The sequence below is a fragment of the Prionailurus viverrinus genome, chromosome D4 (assembly GCF_022837055.1).
Source record: "Prionailurus viverrinus isolate Anna chromosome D4, UM_Priviv_1.0, whole genome shotgun sequence".
Classification (NCBI taxonomy): domain Eukaryota; kingdom Metazoa; phylum Chordata; class Mammalia; order Carnivora; family Felidae; genus Prionailurus; species Prionailurus viverrinus.
The window spans coordinates 71,487,493-71,512,866 of NC_062573.1; the positions used below are offsets into that span (position 1 = coordinate 71,487,493).

The window sequence follows — 25,374 nt, forward strand, 5'->3', positions numbered from 1 at the left end:
GTAACTCAACCTGGCCCCTTCTATAGTCTGGGCATTTTAAGCCCATGGAGGAAAGGTTCCAGGTCCAGTTAATACTTAAAAAAATTTTTTTTTCTATAGAGACCAAAAGAGAAGTTGTATAGCTCCTTAAAGCAGTAATCCTGATTTTCTTTCTTTCAGTACAACCAAGAGATTTGACATATTCCTTTTTATATTAAAAAAAAAAAAGCTTTAAACAATACTGATCTCCCATGTTTGGGCTGAGGAGTAATAATCAGAATCTTGAGATCAGGGTGGGTATATATTTTGGAATAGGTCCCCAAGTGATTCTGATATGGTCAGAATCTGATATGGTCAGATTCTGATCTCCCATTGAGGATTCAACGAATCAAGTCCTGAGCTAGGAATTCTCTGCAGCAGGAAAATCACCTGCAAAGGAAATAAGACCCAGGCACAAGGTGGTAATATGAAAACACAAAGGATGGGGCTACTGGGTGGCTCAGTGAGTTAAGTGTCCGACTTCAGCACGAGGCATGATCTCGCGGTTTGTGAGTTCGAGCCCCACGTCGGGCTCCGTGCTGACAGCTCAGAGCCTGAAGCCTGCTTCGGATTCCATGTCTCCGTCTCTCGCTGCCCCTCTCCCACTCACGCTCTGTCTCTCTCTCTCTCTCTCAAAAATAAATAAACGTTAAAAAGAAAATACGAGGAAATGACCAATAATTTCTCTCTGTGTCCTGACCTTTGGTTTGGGCTATACTTGTAGCATCTTGTTTTCTGCCTTTTTTTTTTTTTTTTTCCTTAAGGGAAATAAGAGGCATCTATTCAGTGCACAATAACTTCCATTCCTGGATACTGGGTTTGCTCCTCAGTTCCTGTTTCCCAGAATTTTACAGTTCTGCTAAAAGTGGGCAGTGCAGGAAAAACTCTTAGTGTCTGAAAGAAACACAATTTGCACATACGAAACTTCCAATAAGGATGACTCTTGTGGTGAAAATTCCCTCTGCGCCCGGTTTCAGCAGCCCAAGTTGTACTGTCTACCATTTGTGGGAAGCCCACATTAAAACCCCTGATTGTAGCTTCTCCCTCACTTCACTAGCAGATGGATAACTTTCTGCCTTTATGAGGCATACGATCTTCTGCTGTCACCTAAGAGCAAACCTATAGGATGAAGCAAGTATTTCTAAGATCTGGCTCCACTCTAAGTTTTGAGTGATCAGAAAAGAGCCCCAAGATTGAGGCGGAATGGAAGTGTGGGAAAAGGAGACCCTTAGGAAAAGAAGTAAGTGTCTTTGAGCTTCGATGTCATGCTAGGTGGTGAATCTAAGAGATTCCTGACATTGGACCAGGTACGTGTTCACGTACGTCTCTTCCGGGCGCACAGCATCTCAGTCCCAGCTTCCTGCTTAAATGCCACCTAGAGTGCTTGCAATTCAGTGCACTCTAATTCTTACTAGAATCCTCCAATTCCTCTATCGGCATTTGGGATCTCCCTTTCATCTTAACCTCTCCTCTCTCTCCTCTGTAATATTCTGCGTGGTGGTCTGTGTGAGTCTTCACTTCCCATCAGTTGATAGACAGCTTCTGAGCGACCTATAGATAAGATTTATTTTTCTATTATTATATCCCTGTACTACATGCCATTGGAAACTAGGGTAAGAAAAAAATTACTCTCAGATGAGAATGGCAAAAAATGATTTTTTTCAAAGGCATGATTTATAGGATTATTATGAAGGGAGTTGACTTATCTTACATAGGAGCCTTCAGCCCCGAAGAATTGTTCGCCTATGCTAACTCTTCAGAAGACTGAAATAACAGAGATTGAGACCAACATAGGACAGTAGCAGCCATTAGTATTATCATTAATAGCAATTACTGATAATAAGGGAAATATCCCCCTTGAAAGTCGTAGTGGTTTTAAACTCGTAAATTATGAATTAATTCCCATTAAACACATCTTGTCCTATCAAAGTTTTAATTATAACAAGATAATGTGTGTGTAGAACCTGACATCATTCAGGATGAAAGCAGTAATGTCTTCTGTATGGCATTGGCATGATCTGGGGGCATGTTAGAAATGCAAAGAATCAAGATTTACCTAAGACCGATTTGAATCAGAATTTGCTTTTTAACAAGCTTCCTAGGACAGACAGCATTGAAGTTTGAGAAGAACTGTTCTGTGATGTCCAGGTAATTATGGTTGTAGCTATTCTGAGAACTAATGGCATTTTTAATTTCTCCGGCATTAAGGAAAATTAGAAACTATACAGGATTCCGGAAAAGCAGTTCCTGCTATTGTCTGTTAGGTATTTCTCTTTTGTTCAAAAGGCAGGAGGACACTTGAAGGGTTAGTTACAAAAAGCCCTGGTCATTAACTGACAAGGCAGAAGAAAGAAAAGCCAGAAACATCTTGCATTGCTGTCATTAACACCCAGTGTACCCGGTTTCCTTTACAGGTTTCACGATTGTGAATGGCGTCTACATCATCTTCATGCTGTTAACACTGTGTGGTAGTACGTCCTCCCTCTTCTGTGGACTTGCTCTTGGGGTCTGGCCCATTAGCTGACTCTCTGGATACTCTGGCAGAAAAAAATCTCCCCTGAGAAGACTTTCAAAGGTAGTTTTTCTACTTAAAAATTTTAATTGCACAATTTTTTTTTTTTTTTTTTACTTCTTTTGGTGGCGGTAAGGAGGTGAAACAATATTTGAAACAGGAATGAACTAATTTCAGCTCTCCGCGGTAATTCCGGAAATGATACATTTGGAAAGCTGCCCCATCTCGTGGACGCAGATTAGGTAACACGGAGCTCAGGGGTCATGATGGCCACTCATCATATTCCTCCCATCTATCATCACGCTGTCCTGAGCCATAGTACTCAAAGCGTGGTCCCTGACCAGCAGCACAGCATCACCTGGGCGCTTGCTAGAAATTCAGGCATTTGCTTAATACCTTAGGCCAGTATAATCAGAATCTGCATTATAACATTATCTCTGTGATTCGTATGCACAGCGAAGTCTGAGAAGTTCTGGGAGAAAGAAAGGGAAGATAATCTACAATTTAAGTCTCAGGGTTGTCTGGCCCCAAACCACAACTCCATGTGAGGAGAACTTCGTATTGAAAAAAGAAGACATGTATTCTCGCTAGTTAATGTTTTCAGCCACAGAAAGAAGAAAACAGCCATTATTTTGCTTCGTGGAAAACCCTGTCTCTCGGTAGTTCCTTCGTGTGTTTCTGAGCCCCCTTCTCTAGTCTCCCTTACAGCTGAAATCTTCAACAGGAAGCTCATGTTTGTGAAACACCACCTTCACTGAAGGAGAACAAGAATGGCGAACTCTACACAGGTGACTCAGAGTGGCTCAGGCAGGCTTCATTCCCTTGATAAAAACTCAAAAAGAGAAAAAAACCCAGTTTCTGGAAGATGAAAAAAAGACAGCTTTTCTATGTTAAAAATCAAATTGCATGAAGAGTATGAACAGACAAATCACAGACAGACAGAAAATATTGTAGCACATGTATCTGATGGAGGGCTTTTATTCAAAATATTCAAAGAGTTCTCCAAATTCAAAAAAATGGGCCAAAGACCAGAACCATACACCTCAGCAAAGAAGGTGTATGGATAGCAAATAAGCGTATGATGAGATGCTCAACATCCTACGTCTTTAGGGAATTAGAAAATAAAACAACAATGTGATGCAACTACATGCTTATCAGAATGACGAAATCTAAAAAACTGACACCACCAAATGCTGGCAAGGATGCAGAGCAAAAGGAGGGCTTATTTGTTGCTGGTGGGAAGGCAAAATGGGACAGCCACTTTGGAAGGCAGTTTGGCAGTTTCTTATCAAACTACATCGTCTTACCCTAAGACCCAGCAACTGAATTGAAAACTGTCCATACAAAAACCTGCACTAATGTTGATGGCAACTTTATTCATACTTGCCCCACAAACAAGATATCCTTTTTAAACATTTTTTAAATGTTTATTTATTTATTTATTTGAGAGAGAGAGAGAGAGAGAGTGCAAGTAGGGGAGGGGCAGAGAGAGGGGGAGAGAGAGAGAATCCCCAGCAGGCACCAGCGCTGTCAGCATAGAGCCCGACGTGGGGCTCGATCCCACGAGCCATCAGATCATGGCCCAAGCCGAAATCAAGAGTCGGACACTTAAACGCCTGAGCCACCCAGGTGCCCCCCAAACAAGATGTCCTTTCACATGTGAGTGGATAAACCAACTGGGGGCCTGCAGACAAGGAGTATTATTCAGTGATTTAAAAAAAAAAAGGTGACCTATCAAACCATGAAAAATCATGGCAGAACCACATAGGCATACTGGTAAGTGAAGAAGGCAGTCTGGACAGGTTATGCACTATATAATTCCAAGTCTATGACATTTTGGAGAAGACAAAATAGAGACAGTAAAACAAAAGTCATTTGGGGGATGGATGCCTCACCAAGTAGGTGAGGCAGAGAGAATTGTTGGGGGTGTGAAATTGTTCCGTATGATATGAAGATGGACACATGTCTGTCTATTTGCTGAGACCCATAGAAAGACACAGCACAAAGAGTGAACCTTAAAGTACGGACTATAGTTAATAATGTATCAGGATTGGCTCCTCATTTGTAACAAATATATCACACTCATGCAAGGTATTAATAATAGAGGACAATTGTATGTGTGTGTGTGGGGGGTGAGTAGATATACGGAACTGTACTCAATTATTCTGTAAATCTAGAAATACATTCAACATTCAATTAGTTATTTAAAATAATTCCACAAAAGCACTTCTTTTTTCGAGGTAGTGAGGATCATGTGAGACGGCCCAACCAACACAAGTAAGGGATACTTTAAGACAATTGTTCCAGCAAATATTTATTTGTTTCAGGCCACAAACACATGCACATTCAAACTTCCATCTTCAAAATGAATACAGTGATTGGACAGCCCCACACAGGTCTAAATAATTTGAATACAGGGCAGACTCAGAGACTGCTAGATGCACATGGGGAAGAGATGTTGATTTTAACTGGGGGGAGCCTGGAAGGTTTGTGGATGAGGCGGTTTTTGAGCCACCTCTTAGACGGTGAGCAGGACTTCAAGTGGTAACTATGGAGGAAAACGGCACCCCTAAAATTGGTGACTAAAGATTGAAAGAGGAAAATTCAATGATGAGAATAAAATTCCAGATGAGGGATGTAAACTTATTTGGGGGGGGGCTCGTTATTGGGGTTAAATGACAGCAAACAGTGGCAGAATGCTTTCAGAATTATCATACAACTATGCTTTCCATACGTAGTCACAGACAACAGGCTGAACTACAGGAAATTGTCACTTTTTTATGCAAGGAAACACTCAGCATTGGCAATTTTATATGGCTCAATGGAGTATTACTGTTCACTGTGCTCTAAAAGGTGGTTTATATACTACTTTCTTAATGTTTTATTTATTTTTGAAACAGAGAGACAGAGAATGAGCAGGGGAGGGGCAGAGAGAGGAAGACACAGAATGTGAAACAGGGTCCAGGCTCTGAGCTGTCAGCACAGAGCCTGACGTGGGGCTCGAACCCACGAACCGCGAGATCATGACCTGAGATGAAGTTGGACGCTTAACCGACTGAGCCACTACTTTCTTTTCAAGAATACTTGGAAAGGCCAGTTAGCTGGGACATAGGTGATAAATATGAAAATAAAGACATTAAATTATATATCTGAAAATTCAAAGGTTGGAACAGGAACACTAAACACACACACACACACACACACACACACACACACACCCCAAGAAAATCCCAAGTGACTCAAGTGTGGGATGGAAAGCACACAATACTACTTCTCATTTTCTTCATTGGTAGAAGCAGTAGAGACCATTCCTGAAGTTCTCAGCACCTGTTCAGAGAGTTCAAAACCAAGAAAAATCTGTCTCTCTCTGCTTGGTGGAAAAGAAAGACTAAATCTCTTGAAATATGTTTAAAAAAAAAAAGAGACATGGCAGGACCACAGGGAGAAGAACTAAGTTATATTCTAAAATGCAGTGATCAGAATCCAATATCAATGCCTTTGCTCTGGAAAAGGGAAACCTTGTAAAATAAAAATGGCATGTCATCCTCTCATAAGATATTTGGGTGGATCACTGTCCCATATGAAGACAATGTCCACATATTATCAGAATGTTAGCACCATACTAACATTTTTTCCCCTAATGTAATAGTGTTATTTAACTGGCTCATAATGTCCTATAATTTGCTTGGATGACCAAAAACTAAACAGTGGCATTATTTGTCACCCTTTCATATTTATAAGCGTATCTGTTTTTTTCATATTCTCTCAGCCACTGATGCAGAAATTGATTATATAAGCAAACTTTAGCACGTAGATGAGATATTTACATCTGTTTTACGTGTCAGAGAGACAGAGGAGAGAGAGACAGAATGAAATGGAAAAGGAACAGTTACTTCAAAGACTTTCTTTGCCATCAGAGGGTTGGTTTAGGGAAAAATTTGTATGAAGAGACACTGCAACAGGACATTAGGGAGTTTTCACTTATGGGAGGACACTTTGGATGTAAAATGGCATCGGTGACTGTACTGTAAGAACTCAGATTTTAGGCGAGCGCTTTTGGAATTATGGCAGCCGTGGATATCCAAGATAAGCTGCTGGGAATCTCTTGGGTTGACTGTTCCTGGATCCCCATTTTGAACTGTGGATACGTCCCGGATTACATTTCAGAAAGAAGTAATCCTTTCTACGACAGGACATGTAACAATGAAGTGGTCAAAATGCAGAGGCTTACATTAAATCAAATGGTTGGAGTGGAATACATCCTTCTGCACTCTCAAGAGCCCATTCTTTTTTATCATTTGGAAGCAACAGCGGCAGTCTTCTACCCAAGTTATCCCACTGGCTGATTACTGTATCATTGCTGGAGTGATCTACCAGGCACCAGACCTGGGGTCAGTTATAAACTCTAGGGTGCTTACTACAGTGCATGGCATTCAATCAGCTTTTGATGAAGCTGTGTTGTACTGTCAATACCATCCTTCCCAGGTTATTGGTGGCACTTCAAAGATCGTGAAGAGCAAGATAAAGTCAAACCTAAAGCCAAAAGGAAAGAAGAACCAAGCTCTATTTTTCAGAGACAACGTGTGGAGGCTTTGCTCCTGGACCTTAGGCAGAAATTTCCACCCAAATTTGGGTAGCAAAAGTCTGGAGAAAAGCCTGTCCCAGTGGGTCAGACAAAGAAAGAGGCAGAATCTATACCAGAGACTGTTAAATCTGAGGAAAAGGAGACCGCGAAGAACGTCCAACAGATAGCGAGCACGAAAGGCCCCCGGAAAAACGAATGAGGCTTCAGTGAGTGCTGGTCAGAGAGAAGCCTGCAAGACTCCTCTTGTCCATTATTGGCACCTCATTACCATGACAGGCTCTTGAACTTTAAAATTCTTTGTCACGACCCTTCCATTTGTATAGAATGTGCTTGTTCTTTAAGAAGGATGTAAGGATCCTCATGCTTTTGATAGGAGTATTTTTTATGTATCTTTTGTAACCTTTCCCCTACTAGACTTGAGCAGCCTCTTACTCAAATGTATACTGCTATATATACATCTAAAAACAAAATAAAAGTATTTGTATAAATCAATAAAAAAACCCTCAGATTTTAGGCACTCATGTTTTGGATCATCTGCAAAAAAAAAAAAAAAACTTTATTTTTAAAGTTTATTTATTTATTTTGAGAAAGAGAGAGAGAAAGTGCACACGCAAGTGGGGGAGGGGCAGAGAGTGGGAGAGAGAGAGAGAGAGGGAGAGAAAGGGAGAGAGAGAGAATCCTGAGCAGGTTCCACACTGTCAGTGCAGAGCCCAATGCAGGGCTCGAACCCACGAACGATGAGATCATGACCTGAGCCCAAACCAAGAGTCAGATGCTTAACCGACTGAGCTACCCAGGCGCCCCTGATTTTATTTTTAAAGCAGATAATGCTACAGGAGCAAAACATATGGCAGGTTTCTGCATTGAGAATTACACTATTATATCATTTCATGTTCTAGCAAAGGCATATATAGGTTTAGTTCATCCTTACATAAATGGCCTTTTTCGAAAAATGAGGCACGTAGATTTTAAAGGAAGGTGTTCTCACCTTCACGCAGCACCAGAAATTATTTCAGGGGTCAAATGATAACTCAGGATGTCACCCTCAAAGCTCTGTCTTGTAATTTCACCCTATGCGAAATATCACAAAGGTCCCGTATCAATGTAGGCAAAGGCTTAGCCACTCAACAAATGGAGAATTATGAGTGCACAGCTCCCTCGAAGACCAAAGTGTCTGTTCTGCTGATATTGCACACTTTCCCTAAAGAGATTACCAGCATAATCCTAAACATTATAGGACCCAAGCTATCTTATTTTTGAGCTCATCAGATCCAGCATGCTGCACGTAATCCGTCCCAGCTTTACTCAGTGTTTATGTAAGCTGGGGAAAGAATTGTAGCACCAACGGTAACCAAGTACTGAGAACAAATATCGTCATTTTCAAAACACACTTTACCAAGTTTCTTTTTTTTGCTACAAGCCAAAAATGCATAATCATTGTTTGATAGTGTATGGTAACATTTGCATGGGGATGTTTGTGGCTGTGTTTCCTATACATTAGTTTCTACCAAAGGCCCTTTGAGAGGCTACCCGTGGACTGAATTGGTAGGAAAAAGTAAAGTGTTTTTTTTTTTTTTTGTCATTTCTTTAGAGGTTTGAGTTACTTTGGAGATACTTATTTTGGGGGGAAATAACGGAGGAAAAAGACTAGTGAAAATCAGAAACTGCTAAGCACAGTACTAAGTATTCTACGACAGTGACTTCACAAAAGCTGCGATTTCAATTTAGGATATTCCTTTTGATTGCACTCAAATTTAAAAGGAAAGTAAAATATTTGTTTCTCTTTGCAATACGTAAACACACATTGGCTCATATAATTCGTTTAAAAAAATGAGGTGTGTGTGTGTGCACATGCTCTTAAAATCAAAACCTGTTTTCTGTAATTTTATAACAGAGGGAAAATTCCTGTTTTTCTTTCCACCCCACCAAATCAGGAGAGAAAGGAACACTTATGTTTACCTGTCAGCCTCTGCTAATTGTAATTCAGACCCAAAGAGGATTAAGTGCATAGACGTTAATACGTCCAGTGTTATTAATTTCTAAACAACAATAGCAACAATAACCTGAGTAAATCTGTCAGTAGTGAGGATAAATAGTTGTTTAAAGACTCCATTGATGTCACAACTGCAATCTGCTGTTAATGGCTTATTTCACTGATACAGTCTTCAAATACATACATTGTGAAATCAGCGAATAATTGCATTGAAATAATATCCATTCTTGTCCAAAATTACAAGCAACAGGAGGCTCGAAGCATTGTGCAAAGATGTAATTCCGAGTTTATAAACATTTGGGGAAGTTTTAGTTTGATTAGTAACTTTTTTTGAACAATCGTTAGTTTTGTATTATTTGAACCTAACAATTATGTTAATTTACATTTTAATATTTCCAACTGTTGTTCATTGCTATTTAGTACTAGCCAAAAAATGGCAAAAAATCATACATCATATTGCCCTGAAATATTTTTAGAACAAAGGCTCAAAACCTTTCTATGTTATGAGATAATGTGCGTTTAGGGAACTAGGTACTAAGTTGTTAAAAATTTAGCAGAAAAACTCAAATAGGATTCACCTGATTGTTAATAATCATTCAACCAAATAGATCTTTTCTTTTCTTTTCTTTTCTTTTCTTTTTTTTCTTTTCTTTTTTCTTTTCTTTTTTCTTTCTTTCTTTGTTTCTTTGTTTCTTTCTTTCTTTGTTTCTTTCTTTCTTTGTTTCTTTCTTTTTTGAAACTAGATCTTTTACATAGGAGGAACTGTGTGGTATAATATATTTATGAACTGAATATTTAACAAGTCAGAAAAGTGAAATGATCATAATAATGATAATGCCAATGACTAAAATCAGAGCTACAAAATTGTGACAAGGATGTTCATAGAGTTAACCTCACGCTCGTGTAATGTGGCTGGTGACTACCTGAATTCATTCTCAAAACTCATGCATTTGGTAATTCACTACAGGGTATGATGATACTCACATATAAATATGTTCTCCAGTGTAAAATAAAGCTTGAGTGGCTTATTTATTATATACATTTGCAAGTCAGAAAATATTTTATTGTTCCCACACCTAGACCTCAATTTCTTTTGCTGAGAGCTTACAAACGCTTACTGTTGTTTTACCTGAAGGATAGTTCATACAGCTAAGCGTCAGAAGAGAGAAGAAAACGGAAAACTCACCAGTGGCGTCAGCTTTAGTTTTGAGCTCGTTCTCACACATTTTGACGTTAGCAATTAAAAGTCTAACTGAGAAATATTGCACTTTTCCCTGGAGGTCTGACGGCTGCCCCAGTGTTACTCCACAACTAGAATCCCAACAGACTGCATTAATGAGATTAAATGAAAGAGGGAGTTAAAGGCATCAACTGTTCCATTTCATTAAGTAAGGGTGAAGGGCTGCCCAGGCAAGGAAGGCAGGAGGGAGGATATTGGCTTTTCCTTTTGATAGCACTTATTCACAAAAGAATGCAGCATTTGCTAAATCACAGTCAGCAGTTTAAAAACGTTATCCAGCTGCCCCCAGAATTGTATGGAAATATATTATTTATATATATTTATTCTGCACTTAAATTCTTCTTTGTTCTCATCCCTTTGCAAACAGATCCAATAGGCATGTGCCATGTAAACAAGGGTCGTCTCTGTGATTCCAAAAGTATAATGCAATTTTCCTTCAGAATTACTTTGCTCCAATGATTCTAGACCCTCTGTTGAGGTCCAGGGATGAAGGATGGTGTGAAGGTATTACCGTGGTCCTGTTCTTCTAAATGCTGGATCATAGTTGTCTATGGAGTAATGAATACAGCATGAGATTTTAGAAGAGCATATTAGAAAGAAAACACGCATGCCTTACAGCATGTCTGTGGCAACAGAGCCTGGGAACCCGGTCTGAGGACTTAACACTAGGTGGGTCACCAACCTCAACCCTGAGGTCTAAAGTGACTTCATTCTCCCAGCATGCCCCAGTGCTCCCACTTGTAAAATAAGAATGACCAAGTCACCTAGACAGAAATTTCTGATCCTCAACCCTTGTCACCAGGAAGGATAAATATATTACTATGTAAAAATTGCGTTAACTTCCATAGAAAAGAGCATGATCTTTATGTGAGAGCAAAATGCTCCTGAGCAGCAGCATTATTTAACCTTTGCTTAGAGTTACCAGATTGATTGAGTGATGAATCTCAAACCTTTCTCTTCACCTTTTTCTTTCCTACCATCTGGGACAGTTCTTATTTTCTTTTCACTAATCATTTGTCACAAATGTTTCTTGATCTTCCCTACTATTCCTCTCTTCTCTTAAACATCTCTGTTTTTTCCTGACCTGCAGTAGAAACTGCTTTCCTTTTTTTTTTTAAAGTTTATTTATTTGAGAGACAGAGCGTGAGAGAGAGCCAGGGAGGGGCAGAGGGAGAGAGGGGGAGAGAGAGAATCCCAAGCAGGTTCTACACTGTCCGTGTAGACCCCGATGTGGGGCGCTATCTCACAAACCATAAGATCATAACCTGAGCCGAAATCAAGAGTCAGACGCTTAGCCAACTGAGCCACCCAGGTGCCCCGAAACTGCTTTTCAAAGGGAAGTAAGGCAAGGAATGGTGAGGTGGTCAGAGGAGGCTGTGCAAACCCACTCGGTATTATTGTCAGCATGGTGGAGCTGAGCCCAGTGGTTCTCAGCTTTGGATGCCCATTGGAATAATCTGGAGAATTTAAAAATATTGATGTCCAGGGATTTCTCTCTTACCTTCTTCCATTGATTTGTTTCGTGTGGGCATATGGGGTTTTTGAACAATTCCAAAGTGATTCTAACGGGCAGCCAGGTCTAAAGACCCCAGGAATGATTCTCAGAATCACCACAGACGCATGTCACATGTACAGGTTCCACTGAGTCAGAATCTTCTGAGGAGCCTGGGAAGCTATTGTAGTAAGCACTCATGTATTGGCAATGATTAGATAAGTTTTGGGAAAACCTTGGACTTTGAATTAGGACATCTGGTTTTAAATTCTTGGGTAGGTTACTTAACGTTTTCCGTGCTTCCGTTTGCATATCTCTAAAATAAGATCACAACAACTACCTACAAGATCACTGACCACTCCAACCACCATGATTACCCCGGGACCCTATGTATCTACCACTCATTGGTCCTGGTATTCTTCATTAATCCTTCTCAGATGCTTACGTTTAACCTTGACTATAAGCTCCTTAGGGATAAGCACTCTCTGTGTTTCCCAGTGTCTAGCGTAGGGATTCAATAAATGTATGGAGCCCATCAGTGGGTGAGTATATGCCTACTGATTGACTGCATCACTGGGGGATCATACACAAGTCTCACTGCCTGTCTGCTCCCACCATTTCCTTTACTTCAAGTTTCACTTTTCTGGCTATTGGATCTTTGGGGCTTACTGGCTTGCTGCTCCTTAGTGGAAATAAGAGAAGGTTAAGAAAAAAAATTTTTGCCTCTTTGTGTTCTTTATTTAATCTTAATTTGTAATTGGTTCTTAGTGTAGGAACAAGGTTGGAAAAAATAAACTCTCTTGATTTCCTCTTTTCCCTTAATCTATGACTCTCCTTCCTCCCCTTTGGGAATCATCTAATTGCCTCTTTGAACTGTTGTCCCACTGGCTTAGGTCTTTCCTCTGTCCTGTTGGTGGATTGCTTTTTCTCTGGTTAGAAGTATTATCATTAGTTGACCTCTCCTCCTGGATGACTCTCCCTGGACCCCACTCTGCTGTAGGCAGAGGCTCTTATATACTTCTCACACCAGCGTGGTACTTAGACTGTCTCTGGTATCACAAGTCATTAAGCTAGAGGGACAGAAAAGCTCTTAAAAAACAAACAAACAGGGGGCGCCTGGGTGGCGCAGTCGGTTAAGCGTCCGACTTCAGCCAGGTCATGATCTCGCGGTCCGTGAGTTCGAGCCCCGCGTCGGGCTCTGGGCGGATGGCTCAGAGCCTGGAGCCTGTTTCCGATTCTGTGTCTCCCTCTCTCTCTGCCCCTCCCCCGTTCATGCTCTGTCTCTCTCTGTCCCAAAATTAAATAAACGTTGAAAAAAAAAAAGAAAAAAAAAACAACAGACAAACAAACAAACAAACAATTCCCCAAATTCAGGGAGGAACATGAGAGAAGAAGCTTCTTAAACAAAAGAAATGTCATAACAGAGAAATGGCTTGGGGCGCCTGGGTGGCTCAGTTGGCTGAGCGTCTGACTCTTGGTTTTGGCTCAGGTCATGATCTCATGGTTTGTAGTATTGAGCCCCGTGTCCGGTTCTGTGCTGTTGGATTGGGATTCTCTGTCTCCCTCTCTCTCTGCCCCTCCCCCACGCGCATGCACGCACTTTCTCTCTCTCCCAGAAGTAAACAAATAAACATTACAAAAAGAGAATGAAATAGATTGATTTCATAGGAAACACTTCCTCTTTGGCGTTGGGGTTCTCAAAGTACAGGTCCCCAGATCAGCAGGGTCAGTAGCAGCACCTGGGAATTTGTTAGAAATGTGAATTCTTGGACCCAGTCCAGACCTACTGAATCAGAAACTCTTGGGGGGCGTGGCAGGGGTGTCCAGGTGCTTTCACAACCCTCCAGGTGGTTCTGAAGCACAGAGCCACTGGTTCACAGCATGGGTTTTTCAATCAGGAGGAGCCAGAGTTAATTCACAGCTCTGTCACATTCTGGTCGTGTGGTTTGGACAAGTTATTTAATCTCCTGACACCTCAGTTCTATCATTTGTAAAATGGCCATTAGAACACCTACCTGATGGAAGTGTTGAAGAATTTAAAGTGAGCTAATTCCTGTGAAGTACTCAGCACAGTCCTAAGCACAAAATAAGCACTCAGTTCCTCTGGGCCATTACTCTGATATTACCTCAGTGGAGAATAGAAAGTAGTTTGTACTTTAAAAACCTCCGCTCTCTGCTTTTACAAATGTCTCAAAACTTAGCTGCATGTTAAAATCACTTGGAGACCTTAAGAAAATATATCTGATTCCCAAGAGACTCACTGCAGATTAATTCAGTAAGAATTCTGGAAGTGAGGCCAGGCATTTTTATTTTAATTTCACAGAGGATGACAAGATGATTCTGATATACAATGTAATATACTGTTGTTATATATTAAAATCAATATTAAAAGAGGTGTGAGATTAAATGCAGGTAAGGATGAATCATGAGGAAAGTCAGATGTCATATTCATTATTTCCATGATTTCACCCTAATTCCATGGTACAGACGTACAGGGAAATGCTAAAATGTAGGTTCTAGACCAGGGTTCCCCACCTTGCCATTACTGACATTTTTAGGCTGGACAATTCTTTTTTTCTGGGCAGCTTTTCCATGAATTGTATTTATCTCTGGCCTCTGTCCTCTAGATGCCAGTATCATTCCTCAGTTGTGACAACCAAAGCTATACCAAGTATTGCCAAGCATCCCCTGGGGGGATGAAATAGTGACAACTCTAGTTCTAGAGTTTCCGTGTCTGGATACAAATCCAGGCTTTACTATGTAACAGCTGTATGATTATAGCAAGCTACAACTCCTTTGTGCCTCAGTTTCCCTTCTTCTGAAATGGAGGTAATAATACTTCCCTCATAGAGTTGTGTTGTGCGTTCGAAAGATAAAAGAGAAAATGCATCTAAAGCCCTGAGAACAGCATCTAGAGCATGGCAGACGTTACAGACTGAATGTTTATGTCCCCTCAAACTCTGATGCTGAGATCCTAACTCCCAATGTGATGGTATTAAGAAGTGGGGACTTTGGGAAGGTCCCCACTCATGAGGTCATGAGGTAGAGCCCGCATGAGTGGGATTAGTGCCTTTCTAAAAGGTCTCTGGAGAGCTCTCTTGCTCTCTTTTCACATTGTGAGGAGACAATGAGAAGTCAGCAGTCTGCAGCCTGAATGGGAGCTCTCACCAGACCCAACCATGTCAGCATCGTGATCTCAGACTTCCAGCCTCTAAAGCTGGGAGAAATTCGCTGTTTATGAGCCACCCAGTCTATAGTACTTTGCTATCATAGCTTGAATAGACTAAGATAGTACATATTTAGTAAATGTCAGCTATCATTTATGCATATGTGTGTGTAGATGTTATGTTATATATGTATATATAGCATATGTATGTGTTATATATGTATATATAGCATATATATATATATATATATATCTTGATAGTTTTATTTTGATTCCAAAATACTGGGAGAACTCTTTTCCTAAAGTCTTTACATGCAAGTTGTATATCCATTCATCAATTTATTCCCTGCGTAATGAATCAGAATGACTAAATACTCATATACGTCCTGGGGTCTGCAGCTGGTGTAGAAGACAGAGAGAAGAGTGAAAGCATAACAGAATCCGAGCGGGGTGGTTTCTATCCTTTTGGAACTACACATTAAAAAAAATTTTTTTAATGTTTATTTACTTTTGAGAGAGAGAGAGAAAGACAGCGCATGAGTGGGGCAGGGGTAGAGAGAGAGGGAGACACTGCCTTGAGAAAGCAGGCTCCAGGTTCTGAGCTGTCAGCACAGATGTGGGGCTCGAATTCACAAACCATGAGATCATGACCTGAGCCAAAGTCGGACGCTTAACCGACTGAGCCACCAAGGCGCCCCAAGTAATTTTTTATTTGCATAAAAAATGCTGAATATTTTATAAAAGATTTTATTTTTTAGATCAGTATTAGGCTTACAATAAATTTGAAAGAAAGATTTTCCACACACCTACTGCTCACCAATGCGCGTAACCTCCCCCATTATCAACATCCTTCACCAGAAAGGTACATTTTTTTTTTTTTTAACAAGGATGAGCTGACATTGACACATCATAATCACCCAAAGTCCGTAATTTACATTAGGGTTCACTCTTGGTGTTGTACATTCTATAGGTTTGGACAAATGTACAATGACTTATATCTATAATAGCATACTGTCCTAATAGCATATAATTTCACTGTCCTAGAAATCTTGTGTGTTCTGCCTATTCATCTTCCCCTGTCGCTTCCCCAAGCAACCACTGATCTTTTTATTATTTCCATTGTTTTGCTTTTAATATTTTTGATATTGATATTTTTGATAAATGGCTTAAATCCAAGCCATTTAGGAGTTGAGACCTGAACATTGGAAATGGCTGAAACCTAACTTCTTAAATTTGGTATTTGTTCATTTAGCAAATCCATGATTGTTGAATGCATCCGATATTTTGCTTCCCTTATGCATTCCAAGTATGTAACTGTACTTTGCAGGAGGGCCAAGAGATTTCCCTGGTTCTCATGTAGCATCTGTTTGGTTACGGTCAATCATGGGAGGTTCAGCACTTTGCAAGACATCCAGTTTCACTATTGCATTCTCCTGCTGATCAATCAATGATGATTTCCTAAAGCCCACATGTAGTATGCCCACAAGCCTTGCTGAAATGAAAATATGATGCCTCTGTTGTTCTATTGGTCTTATCGTATTATAGAGTTATAAAAGCTCTATCAAAAAGTGCTTGGCAGGGGGTGCCTGGGTGGCTCAGTCTGTTGAGTGTCAGACTTCGGCTCAGGTCACGATGTCACTGTTCACAGGTTCGAGCCCCACACAGGGCTCTGTGCTGACAGCTCAGAGCCTGGAGCTTACTTTATATTCTGTGTCTCCCTCTCTCTCTGCCCCTCCCCCACTCACGCTTTGTCTCTCTCACTCTCTCTCTCAAAAATATACATTAAAAGAAAAAAAGTGTTTGGGGTTAGTTTGCCATAACTTAATTTCTGGTGTCTCAAGATGAGTGCTGGTGATACAACTTTACCTCCCTGGTCCTATGGCTCTAGTTAGTAATTTGTTCTAAGGTTTTGCTATTGAGGGTCTTTAGTGCATATGTGTATATATGCATATATATGTATAGACATAACACATATCCATATCTGTATACACATATGGTATAAATACTTGCCTATATGTAATTCATCTTTCTCTGCCTGTTTCTGAATGTGGGGCATTTTAGTTATTTCTAATCTTCGGGAAGATTTTAGTTTGCCAGGAATCTCAAAGATTACCACGAAAGAAGAAACAATCTGCAATCTCCAATATAGCATTCATCTGGAGACTTGTCCTTACTTAAAGTAGCTAACTTCGCCCTCACAACCCTCTATTCACTGGTAAACTTCAACTCTGCCTTAACGACTCTTGTGCCTCCTTCCAGTCTGAAAGTCATTCTCCCGAGTGGAGGAGACACCATTGTTAAAAAGATGCAAAAAGATTGATACCATTAGAAGGTCTTCCAAGGTATCTTAACTTGGAAGTTGACTTCAGATAAGCTCCTCCGTAAGCCTGTATATGATGGAGACTAACATTACCCGGTGCCATGAGAGACAGTAGTAATTTTGCATGTTGCTGGACTTGCATCAGTGGATGTGATAGAGAAAAATCTGTTAGAAGATGGCTGACAGGACTGATAGGGAAATTCCAGTCCCCAACCAAAGGCTCCCCTTCTGCGTTCTTCTTTCCACCCTTCTTGCCGTGCTTTCTGCTAATGCGGGATGTGGAAGTAACAGACTATAAATTGTTCCCTCTGCTTATGCTCAGTGCTCAGACCTCTGGAGAGTGATCTCTGAGCCCGCCTGTGTAAAATAAACCTCCTGCCTTCCAAGATCTCCGAGTGCCACTTGGTTCTTCAGCCGGGTGATCCAGACCAGGTTCCATACCAGATGAGCTTTGAGGGCTTTAACCGGACCTGCATTATTGGATATTCTTGCATGGGCTTCATACATACCAGCTCAGAATTTTCTAGCAAAACCATTCTTATTTCTTAAGAGCCTGGTCTTCTTTCATTGCAGTAATCAGGAAAAATAACATTATAAACATCAGTAATTTTTCACCCTACGTATCTAGGCTCTGTTACTTACTGCTATGGCTTAGATTCTTTTTTTTCTTTCTGTATAAAGGCACCAACAGCATACCCTAATTTACATTTACATGAGAACCAGGCAATCCTGAATCCAGAATTCAGGTACGTTCATCAGGGCTAAGCCAACTCAGTTTTGCTCCAAAATCAGCAAAGGAGTTGAGTTTCTCATCTTGTATCTTCTAAGGAACATATTAGCCAAGAGACAACTTTTCAACCGGATACAGCAAATTCACTTAAAAATGTAGAGCCCAAGAATGGTAGCATTATCTCCGTGTGCAGTCCACGTTTGCATTAGGAGAAAGAAATCTGTCCCTAAAGTACCTTGCAAGATAGAACCGTGTACGGTTGTTTTCCTTCAGTCCTCCTGGGACCTCTTACACATGTCACGGCCAACCAACATCGTGAATATTTTTACTGAACAGAATAAGAAACAAATGGAGTATGTAAAACACAAACAAATCACATGTCGGTAAACTAAATGTAGATTTAGCATCCTTGAAGAACAAAATCTTTCCTCTGTAACTCAAAAGTGAAAGCAGGAGTTCACTCTGATCTAAAGTTCAAAGCAGGAAATCCAGAGGACTGATCAAAGGCAAGTAGATGGGGCGCCTGGCTGGCTCAGTTGGTGGAGTATGCAACGCTTGATCTCAGTGTCGTGAGTTCGAGCACCACATTGGGTGCAGAGATTACTTAAAATATTTTTGTTTGTTTTAAAGGCAAATATATGAAGCCATTCACAGTTTTCATGTGCAGAATCCCCCTCCAGGGCCTATAGAACTAAAGGGTCTCAGCTAGCAGAGACTGAGAACTTAGTGTGTTAAAGAGCTTCAGCTGCATTATCTTATGTATTGTCACAACTCTGGGAAGTACCGTGAGTACCCTCAAGTGGCTGGGAAAGAGACCGGGTCGCAGTGGGGCTAGGAAATAGAACCTTATAGTGGTGGTCTCAAAATGCGATCCACAGAGGAGTAGCCCCAGGATTGCCTCCCATTCCTCTGTACTTGTTAGAGTGCACATTCTTTGGACCACCCAGGATCTACTGAGGTGTGGTCCAGAAACTCCAGGAGTGAACATTATACCACTCTGTGTTTTAAGAAGCCCTCTGACTGATTTTAATGACTGCTAAAATCTGAGGACAGCGGCTTGTAGTCCACATTTAATAATGGTGAATCCATTTCTGTGTTGCCCATGCTCTAAATCATATACGCAAGGTATACAGACTTGTTCACAAAGGTGAGTGATATTTAGAAGCACCACAATGAAGACAGATGTGTTTACTGTTAAGTATTCAGCATTGCTTGTTCCTTCTATTTGAGTGAGTCCTGAAGGCCTGTTACCAGCTCTGGGGGTTTCAGCAGGCCTAGATGATTCCAGCAAAGAAGGACAAGTTGCATATTACGCAAGCCTTTCCCTCTTTATTTTTAAGGAGCAGACTGACACTGGGTTATCTCCTTGCTGGGTGCAGATTAGTGCTTGCCATGGTGGATAGCGTGCCCACACTGTGAAAAATGGAACACGTCACCACTGCTGAGGTTAAAATTCCACAAAATGTTTCTCTTGCAGACACTGCTGGCCCATAGAAAGTTTAACTAACCCATAGTGCTGTGAGTTTTTCGTTCTAAAGTTGACCTGGGATCCTCCTAGCCCTCATGAAATATGATTACCTATTATAAATCTGTGTGTCTGGATGAGAAACGAATTGTGACTTTATCTTCTCTTTCTACATTTTAATCATGATATGAAGCGGGGGTGGCATTTTTGTCACTACTGTTTTTACTTAGTATCATTAAGTGCCTTTACTACACTTCATGGGGGATGTTACTTCAGAACTCAAAGCAAGATTTAAACTCTAGTCCCCCTGAAGAAAGAAAGGGGAACAAAGAACAATGCATGCTTAAATTCATCTCTCCCTTTGCTTCCTAGGATTAAAGGGTTACTGCGTACAATCGGGAGGCTTACTCTATTTTGCCACAATAAAGGGTAAAATAATGTGTGTGTTGGGGGGGGGGATACAATTTAGCCAATGTAGTAACACTGCCCTGACATTTTTTTTATATTTTGTTTGTTGTCCTTAATACTTATTAGGTGTTCAAGTCGCTGTCTTAAGCACTATTAAGTGGTAAATTAAAGTTCTTTTCAAACTGCTTGAAAAGCATTATCAAAATATTGCTGTTTTGGAGGTCAACAAACCCTGAGGAATTTTTAGTGATAAATGTCATATCAAAGACTTAAAGACTTCTTTTCTTACCCTATTTAGGCAATTTTGGGGGGGGGGGTGCAGCTGAGATAAAATCACCAAGTAGAAATAATTGCTAGTTAACACCATTACACTTAGTAACAAAAAATAACTGGCTGATCTGCAGGAATAAACACTGAATTATTGTTTTATGGCTGAAAATTAAAAACTGTATCCCATCGGCTAAAGAATCTTTCAGATGAGTAGGGCATGAATGCTGCAGGAACATTTCAATAAATAAAGGACAATACATATCTTTGACTCTGTGACAGAAACCCTCATAGAGTGAATAACCCAATTTGCCCCTGCCCTTACAGCTAATGGGTCCAAGAATAGTGAATGCTTGGAATCTGAAAATTATCTTTTGTTTGCTAAAGGCAGTTGATGGGTGATGTGTTGGAGAAGGAACTGCCTTAGGTATGTTTCAGAAAAGTGCTTATTCTGATTTTCTGAAAAAAGACTAAATGGCCTCACTGAAGAGTTTATGTAGCTTAGGGTATGAAAAGATAAAATCGTTAGGATACCTTAAAACAGGAAAGAATTCAAACATTTACTCAAAAAACAAATCAGTATGAGACTTAAGACAGAGCTAATCAGTACCGGATGCATCGTCCTGCCTTATTTGAGATTCTAGATCATTTATTCTGAAAATAACAATGGGGCTTTTTTTTTTTTCTTTGAAGGATCTTATCCTATATAAATTATATGGATATGTGAACAACAAAATAACATTTTAGGCTTAAGCTCACATTCCATGTATAGGAAAATAATGCCAGCATACTGTGTTCTGTCCACATGTAATGGAATAAACTCTTTGCAATGGACTGAACATTTGTGTCTCCTCCAAATTCATATATTGAAACCTTAACCTCAAATATGATAGTATTAGGAGGTGCAACCTTTAGGAGGTAATGAGGTTGTGAGGGTGGAAACTTCGTGAATAGGATTAGTGTCCTTATAAGAAGACGGCAGAGAGCAAGCCAGCATGTGAGGATATGAGAAGTCTACAACCCAGAAGAGGGCCCTCACCAGAATCTGACCTTGGTCCCAGATTTTCAGCTTCCAGCACTGGGAGAAACAAATTTCTGTTGTTTCTAAGCCAGTAAGTCATGATACTTTGTTATAGCAGCCCAAATGGACTGACTCTCCCCTCTCCCTTTCCATGTTAGCATAATGGTAAAGTTGGAGCACACTTAGACCAGGCCAATACCTCGGTTCACCCTCTCCCACTTTCTAGAGGATTTCCAATTGTCTGTGGGTTTACATATGTAAAGTAGCAACTTTACAATGTCAAATGTTAATCTGAGTTTCTCACAGAATAATAAATTGGAGCCGTCTACAAGCTACTCAATTACATGTTAATTTCAGTTAATCAACATGATAAAAACTTGTAATCCACCAAGTAAGTTACTAGTCTAATGTAAAAATGAACCGGTGGAACTGTCATTTGCCTATTTTAAGAACTGGAAATAAAAAGGGCTTGTAATATTTAATTAGAGATTGGCCTTGAGGAATTCATGGCCCTCCCAGTGACTCGAGGATCACACTTTGAGAGACACTAGTTTGCAGCATGGGCTCCGGACCTGTGCTCATGTTCTAGTCCACTCAAGAGATGCATACTTAGTCAAGATGATCAACCTCGCTGTCTCTTGGTGTTCCCATCTAACAAATTGGTGTGATAACTCCTACCTCAAAGGGTTATTGGAAGAATAAAATGATATCCTGGTGCAGGGTAACTGGTCCATACGTGGCACCCAGAAAGTGGTCAGCATATGGTAGTCATTACTAAGCATGAAAACTGCCTATCCCATGGGGGACGTATATGTTTGGGGGTTGACTACCCGAAACTCCTATGACCTGGCGTATCGTGTATCAAGAAGAGCTGTCCCACTGACCACGCATTCCTCCCCCAGATGGGACCTCACCTCCCAAGCTAGTTCTTACTCCCTTTAATTCCATGACAGGAAAAATTACACCTAATGATTAATTCAGCAATAAATTCTTATCAAATGCATACTAATTGCCTAGGCCAGTGCTCATTTACACTCTCTAGTTATGCAGCTACCACGTTGCTTGTTATTTTGGGAGAACATTATAAACACTATCATTCTTACACTAATTATAACGGCAATAATGGTTATCATAAATAACAATACTTTATATGGCACATTTTTATGTACATTTCTATGTGCATTTTAGAATTTGAAAATGTTCACCATTTAGAAATGAAACCAATTTACATAGTGAATAATTTCTTGGCAAAGCAGAAGGAAAGGTATTAAATAACAGATATGGGGAGAAGAATTGTTGCCCAGACACTGGAGTTCTTCAGACAAAAATGGAGCTATGTCATTCTGGGGTCATCCATTTTTAACCCCTGTGCAAAGATGGCTAGAGACGAAACAGTTCAGGGACACGAGAGCCCGTTAACAAGGTCAGCTGCGAAGGGCGGACCCACACTTGTGGTCACATTGTACATCCTGTCATCATTAGAGCCAAATGCTGCAACACGTCTTTCTCAAGCACAACTTCTTTCCTTGTCCCCAGAACTTCCGCCTGCACTGTTTTTATATAACATAATACACAGTGCCAAAAGACAGCATGCACACATCTTTAAAAAATATTCTTTGAGACAATACAAAATTCATCCATTTGAAAATTCTTGAGTGCTTATTGGTGCCGGGTTCAGGAATTTAACCAACAGTTTATATAACAAATTTCATTTACATCTTAAGATTTGATTTGATTTTACTTTTGTTTTAGATAGTGTGTACACGTGCCTGTGTGCTGGTGTGCTTGTTGGGGACGGGCAGAGAGAGAGAGAGAGAGAGAGAGAGAGAGACTGAGAATCCTAAGGAGGCTCCATGCTCAGTGTGGAGCCTGACACAGGGTTTGATTCCATGACCCTGGGATCATGACCTGAGCCAAGATCAAGAGTCGATTGCTCAACCAACTGAGCCACCCAGATGCCCCACATCTTAAGATTTTATTTTATTAATTCTTTTAATGTTTCATTTATTTTGAGAGAGAGAGAGAGAGAGAGAGAGAGAGAGAGAGAAGGGGAGGGGCAGAGAGAGAGAGAGAATCCCAAGCAGGCTCTGCACTATCAGCACGGAGCCAGATGCGGGGCTCACACCCATGAACTATGAGATCATGACCTGAGCCGAAATCAAGAGTTGGACACTTAACTAACTGAGCCACCCAGGTGCCTCACATCTTAAGATTTTAATCTGAGGAAAAAGCGCAAAGTTTCAGCAAAAAAGCCACAGTGGAAGACATTTTATTCTGCCCGGAGGAACAGTGGGTAGGGTTGCTCTCTAAGGTTTCCAGTTTCCTGCAAGTACAGTGAGGGTGGTGGCTTTGACGAAAGGCCAGCCAGGAGTTAGATGCACTGTACTGATGTAGCTGGACCCCTGGTCAGCGTGATGTAGAGCAGGAAGAGTTGGTGCTGGGTGGCTAGCTTATGCCATGAGCTAAGCTAAGTTCAAGGTCCAGTCTTGCTTCTAAGGGGAGAATGTGGTTCTTCCTTATCACTATAGCTTGTGCCAAGCTTGGGGGGGGGGGGGGTTATGTTGCTTATTCTGCACATTTATACTAGAAGTATAGTCTTCTAGTAGCTATAGTCTAGGCTTACAGAAAGGAAAACTCATCCACTCCCATTCACCCACCGAGCCATAACAGGTTGCTGAGAGTTTGGAGTGAAAGTGCCCTGCCTGCATGACTCCAACCCCTTATTTTGCTCTTGATTACAGGTCCCTATAGACAGGTGGGCAAATAGGATTTCTAGCAATGTCACACAGTATTAAGTCTTTCTGCAATGAACATTTTGGAAATCTCATAGGAAGCTTTATAGTAAGAATTGAGATACTTAGAGTAATAATTTCTTTTCACAAATTTAATATGAGTGTCCTCAAGGGAAAGTAAATACTTTATTCACATGTGTTAGAACTTGTATGTGCACCAAATAACTCTGATATGATAAATAAGAGACTGTTTGTCTCTGATGGTTAGAGGTGAGGGGGGGGGCATTTATGGACTATCTTTTGAACTATTAAAATACTGTGTGTATATTATTTGAATATTCCCTATGCAGAATTAAATTCAATTAAAACTTAAAATAAAAACCAAACAATTGTGAAAATAGTTTCAAATAAACATTAATTTTAGGAGCTATGTAGTACTTCTTTAAATGGTTTGCCTTAATTCATTCAATTTTATCATAAGTGGTATCTAAGTTGTTTCTAAGACTTTTTTCCCTACAGTAAAATGCACATTTCTGTTTTATTTTCTTAGATTCCCATAAAAGGAACAGCTAAGAAAAAGGGCATAATTATTTTAAAGTTTCTTTGAACACTGAGCATGTTATGAGCATGCCTAATTATACTCTTTCTGACATTATTATTATTATTTCAAAACAGTAATTGCTAATGGAATAGGTGAAAAATGGCCTCTTGATATCTCAAGGTTATAATATGATAACATATTTACCCCGGATTCACTTCTATCTACCATTTAACATAAAATTGTGGTTCCTGTATAGTTTGTATCTGAGGAATGCAAATTACCAAAAGCTATTAGTCTAAGAAAATTATAATTTTAAAAGGAAATTCGGTCAAGTCAACCCTAGGTAGAAATAGTCTTTAGGTTTCTTTTGGTTTTGGTAAGATCTGCACTATTTTAGTTCTTTGTTGGATGGACAATGCAGAAGATAAACATTAGGACTGATAAAATAGGATTGTACTTCAACAAAGATTTTAATTTATTGCTGTTTCTAGTCCTGGAATTCATCTTTGGAATTTCTTACTACCTTAGTATCTGAGTCTATCTCAGTCAGAAAAGTATACCAAAGCCAACAGGAGACCTTTGAGTTGGTTCAGTTCATGTTGCACCAAATGACAGGTTTGGGACCATCTGTTGTTCAGATGAAATGGTGACTATGAGTGACAGTCTGGGTGGCCCATTAGTGATCTCAGGGACACGAAGTGCCCTCGTGAGGGACTTTGTGAAGGTTTCTGCATCCTAGGGAAGATGGCCAAAGCATCTCAGTGGTGAATAGAGAGGTTTAGCTTAATTATGAATACAACCTTCACCTACAGATAGTTTCCATAATCTGATTAAGGACACCACCAAAATCTGAAAATATCTCATTTCTCGCCTGCTCTGTGTCT

The 25,374-nt window shown here is 40.3% G+C and overlaps 1 protein-coding gene and 1 pseudogene across 1 annotated transcript in view; one reads left to right on the plus strand and one right to left on the minus strand.

Annotated features, from left to right (window-relative positions):
* Nucleotides 1-25,374, minus strand: part of RORB (RAR related orphan receptor B) — a 193,442-nt gene that overhangs the window by 62,724 nt on the left and 105,344 nt on the right. The gene's annotated exons all lie outside the window — the stretch shown is intronic.
* Nucleotides 6,595-7,325, plus strand: LOC125150996 (mediator of RNA polymerase II transcription subunit 6-like; annotated as a pseudogene).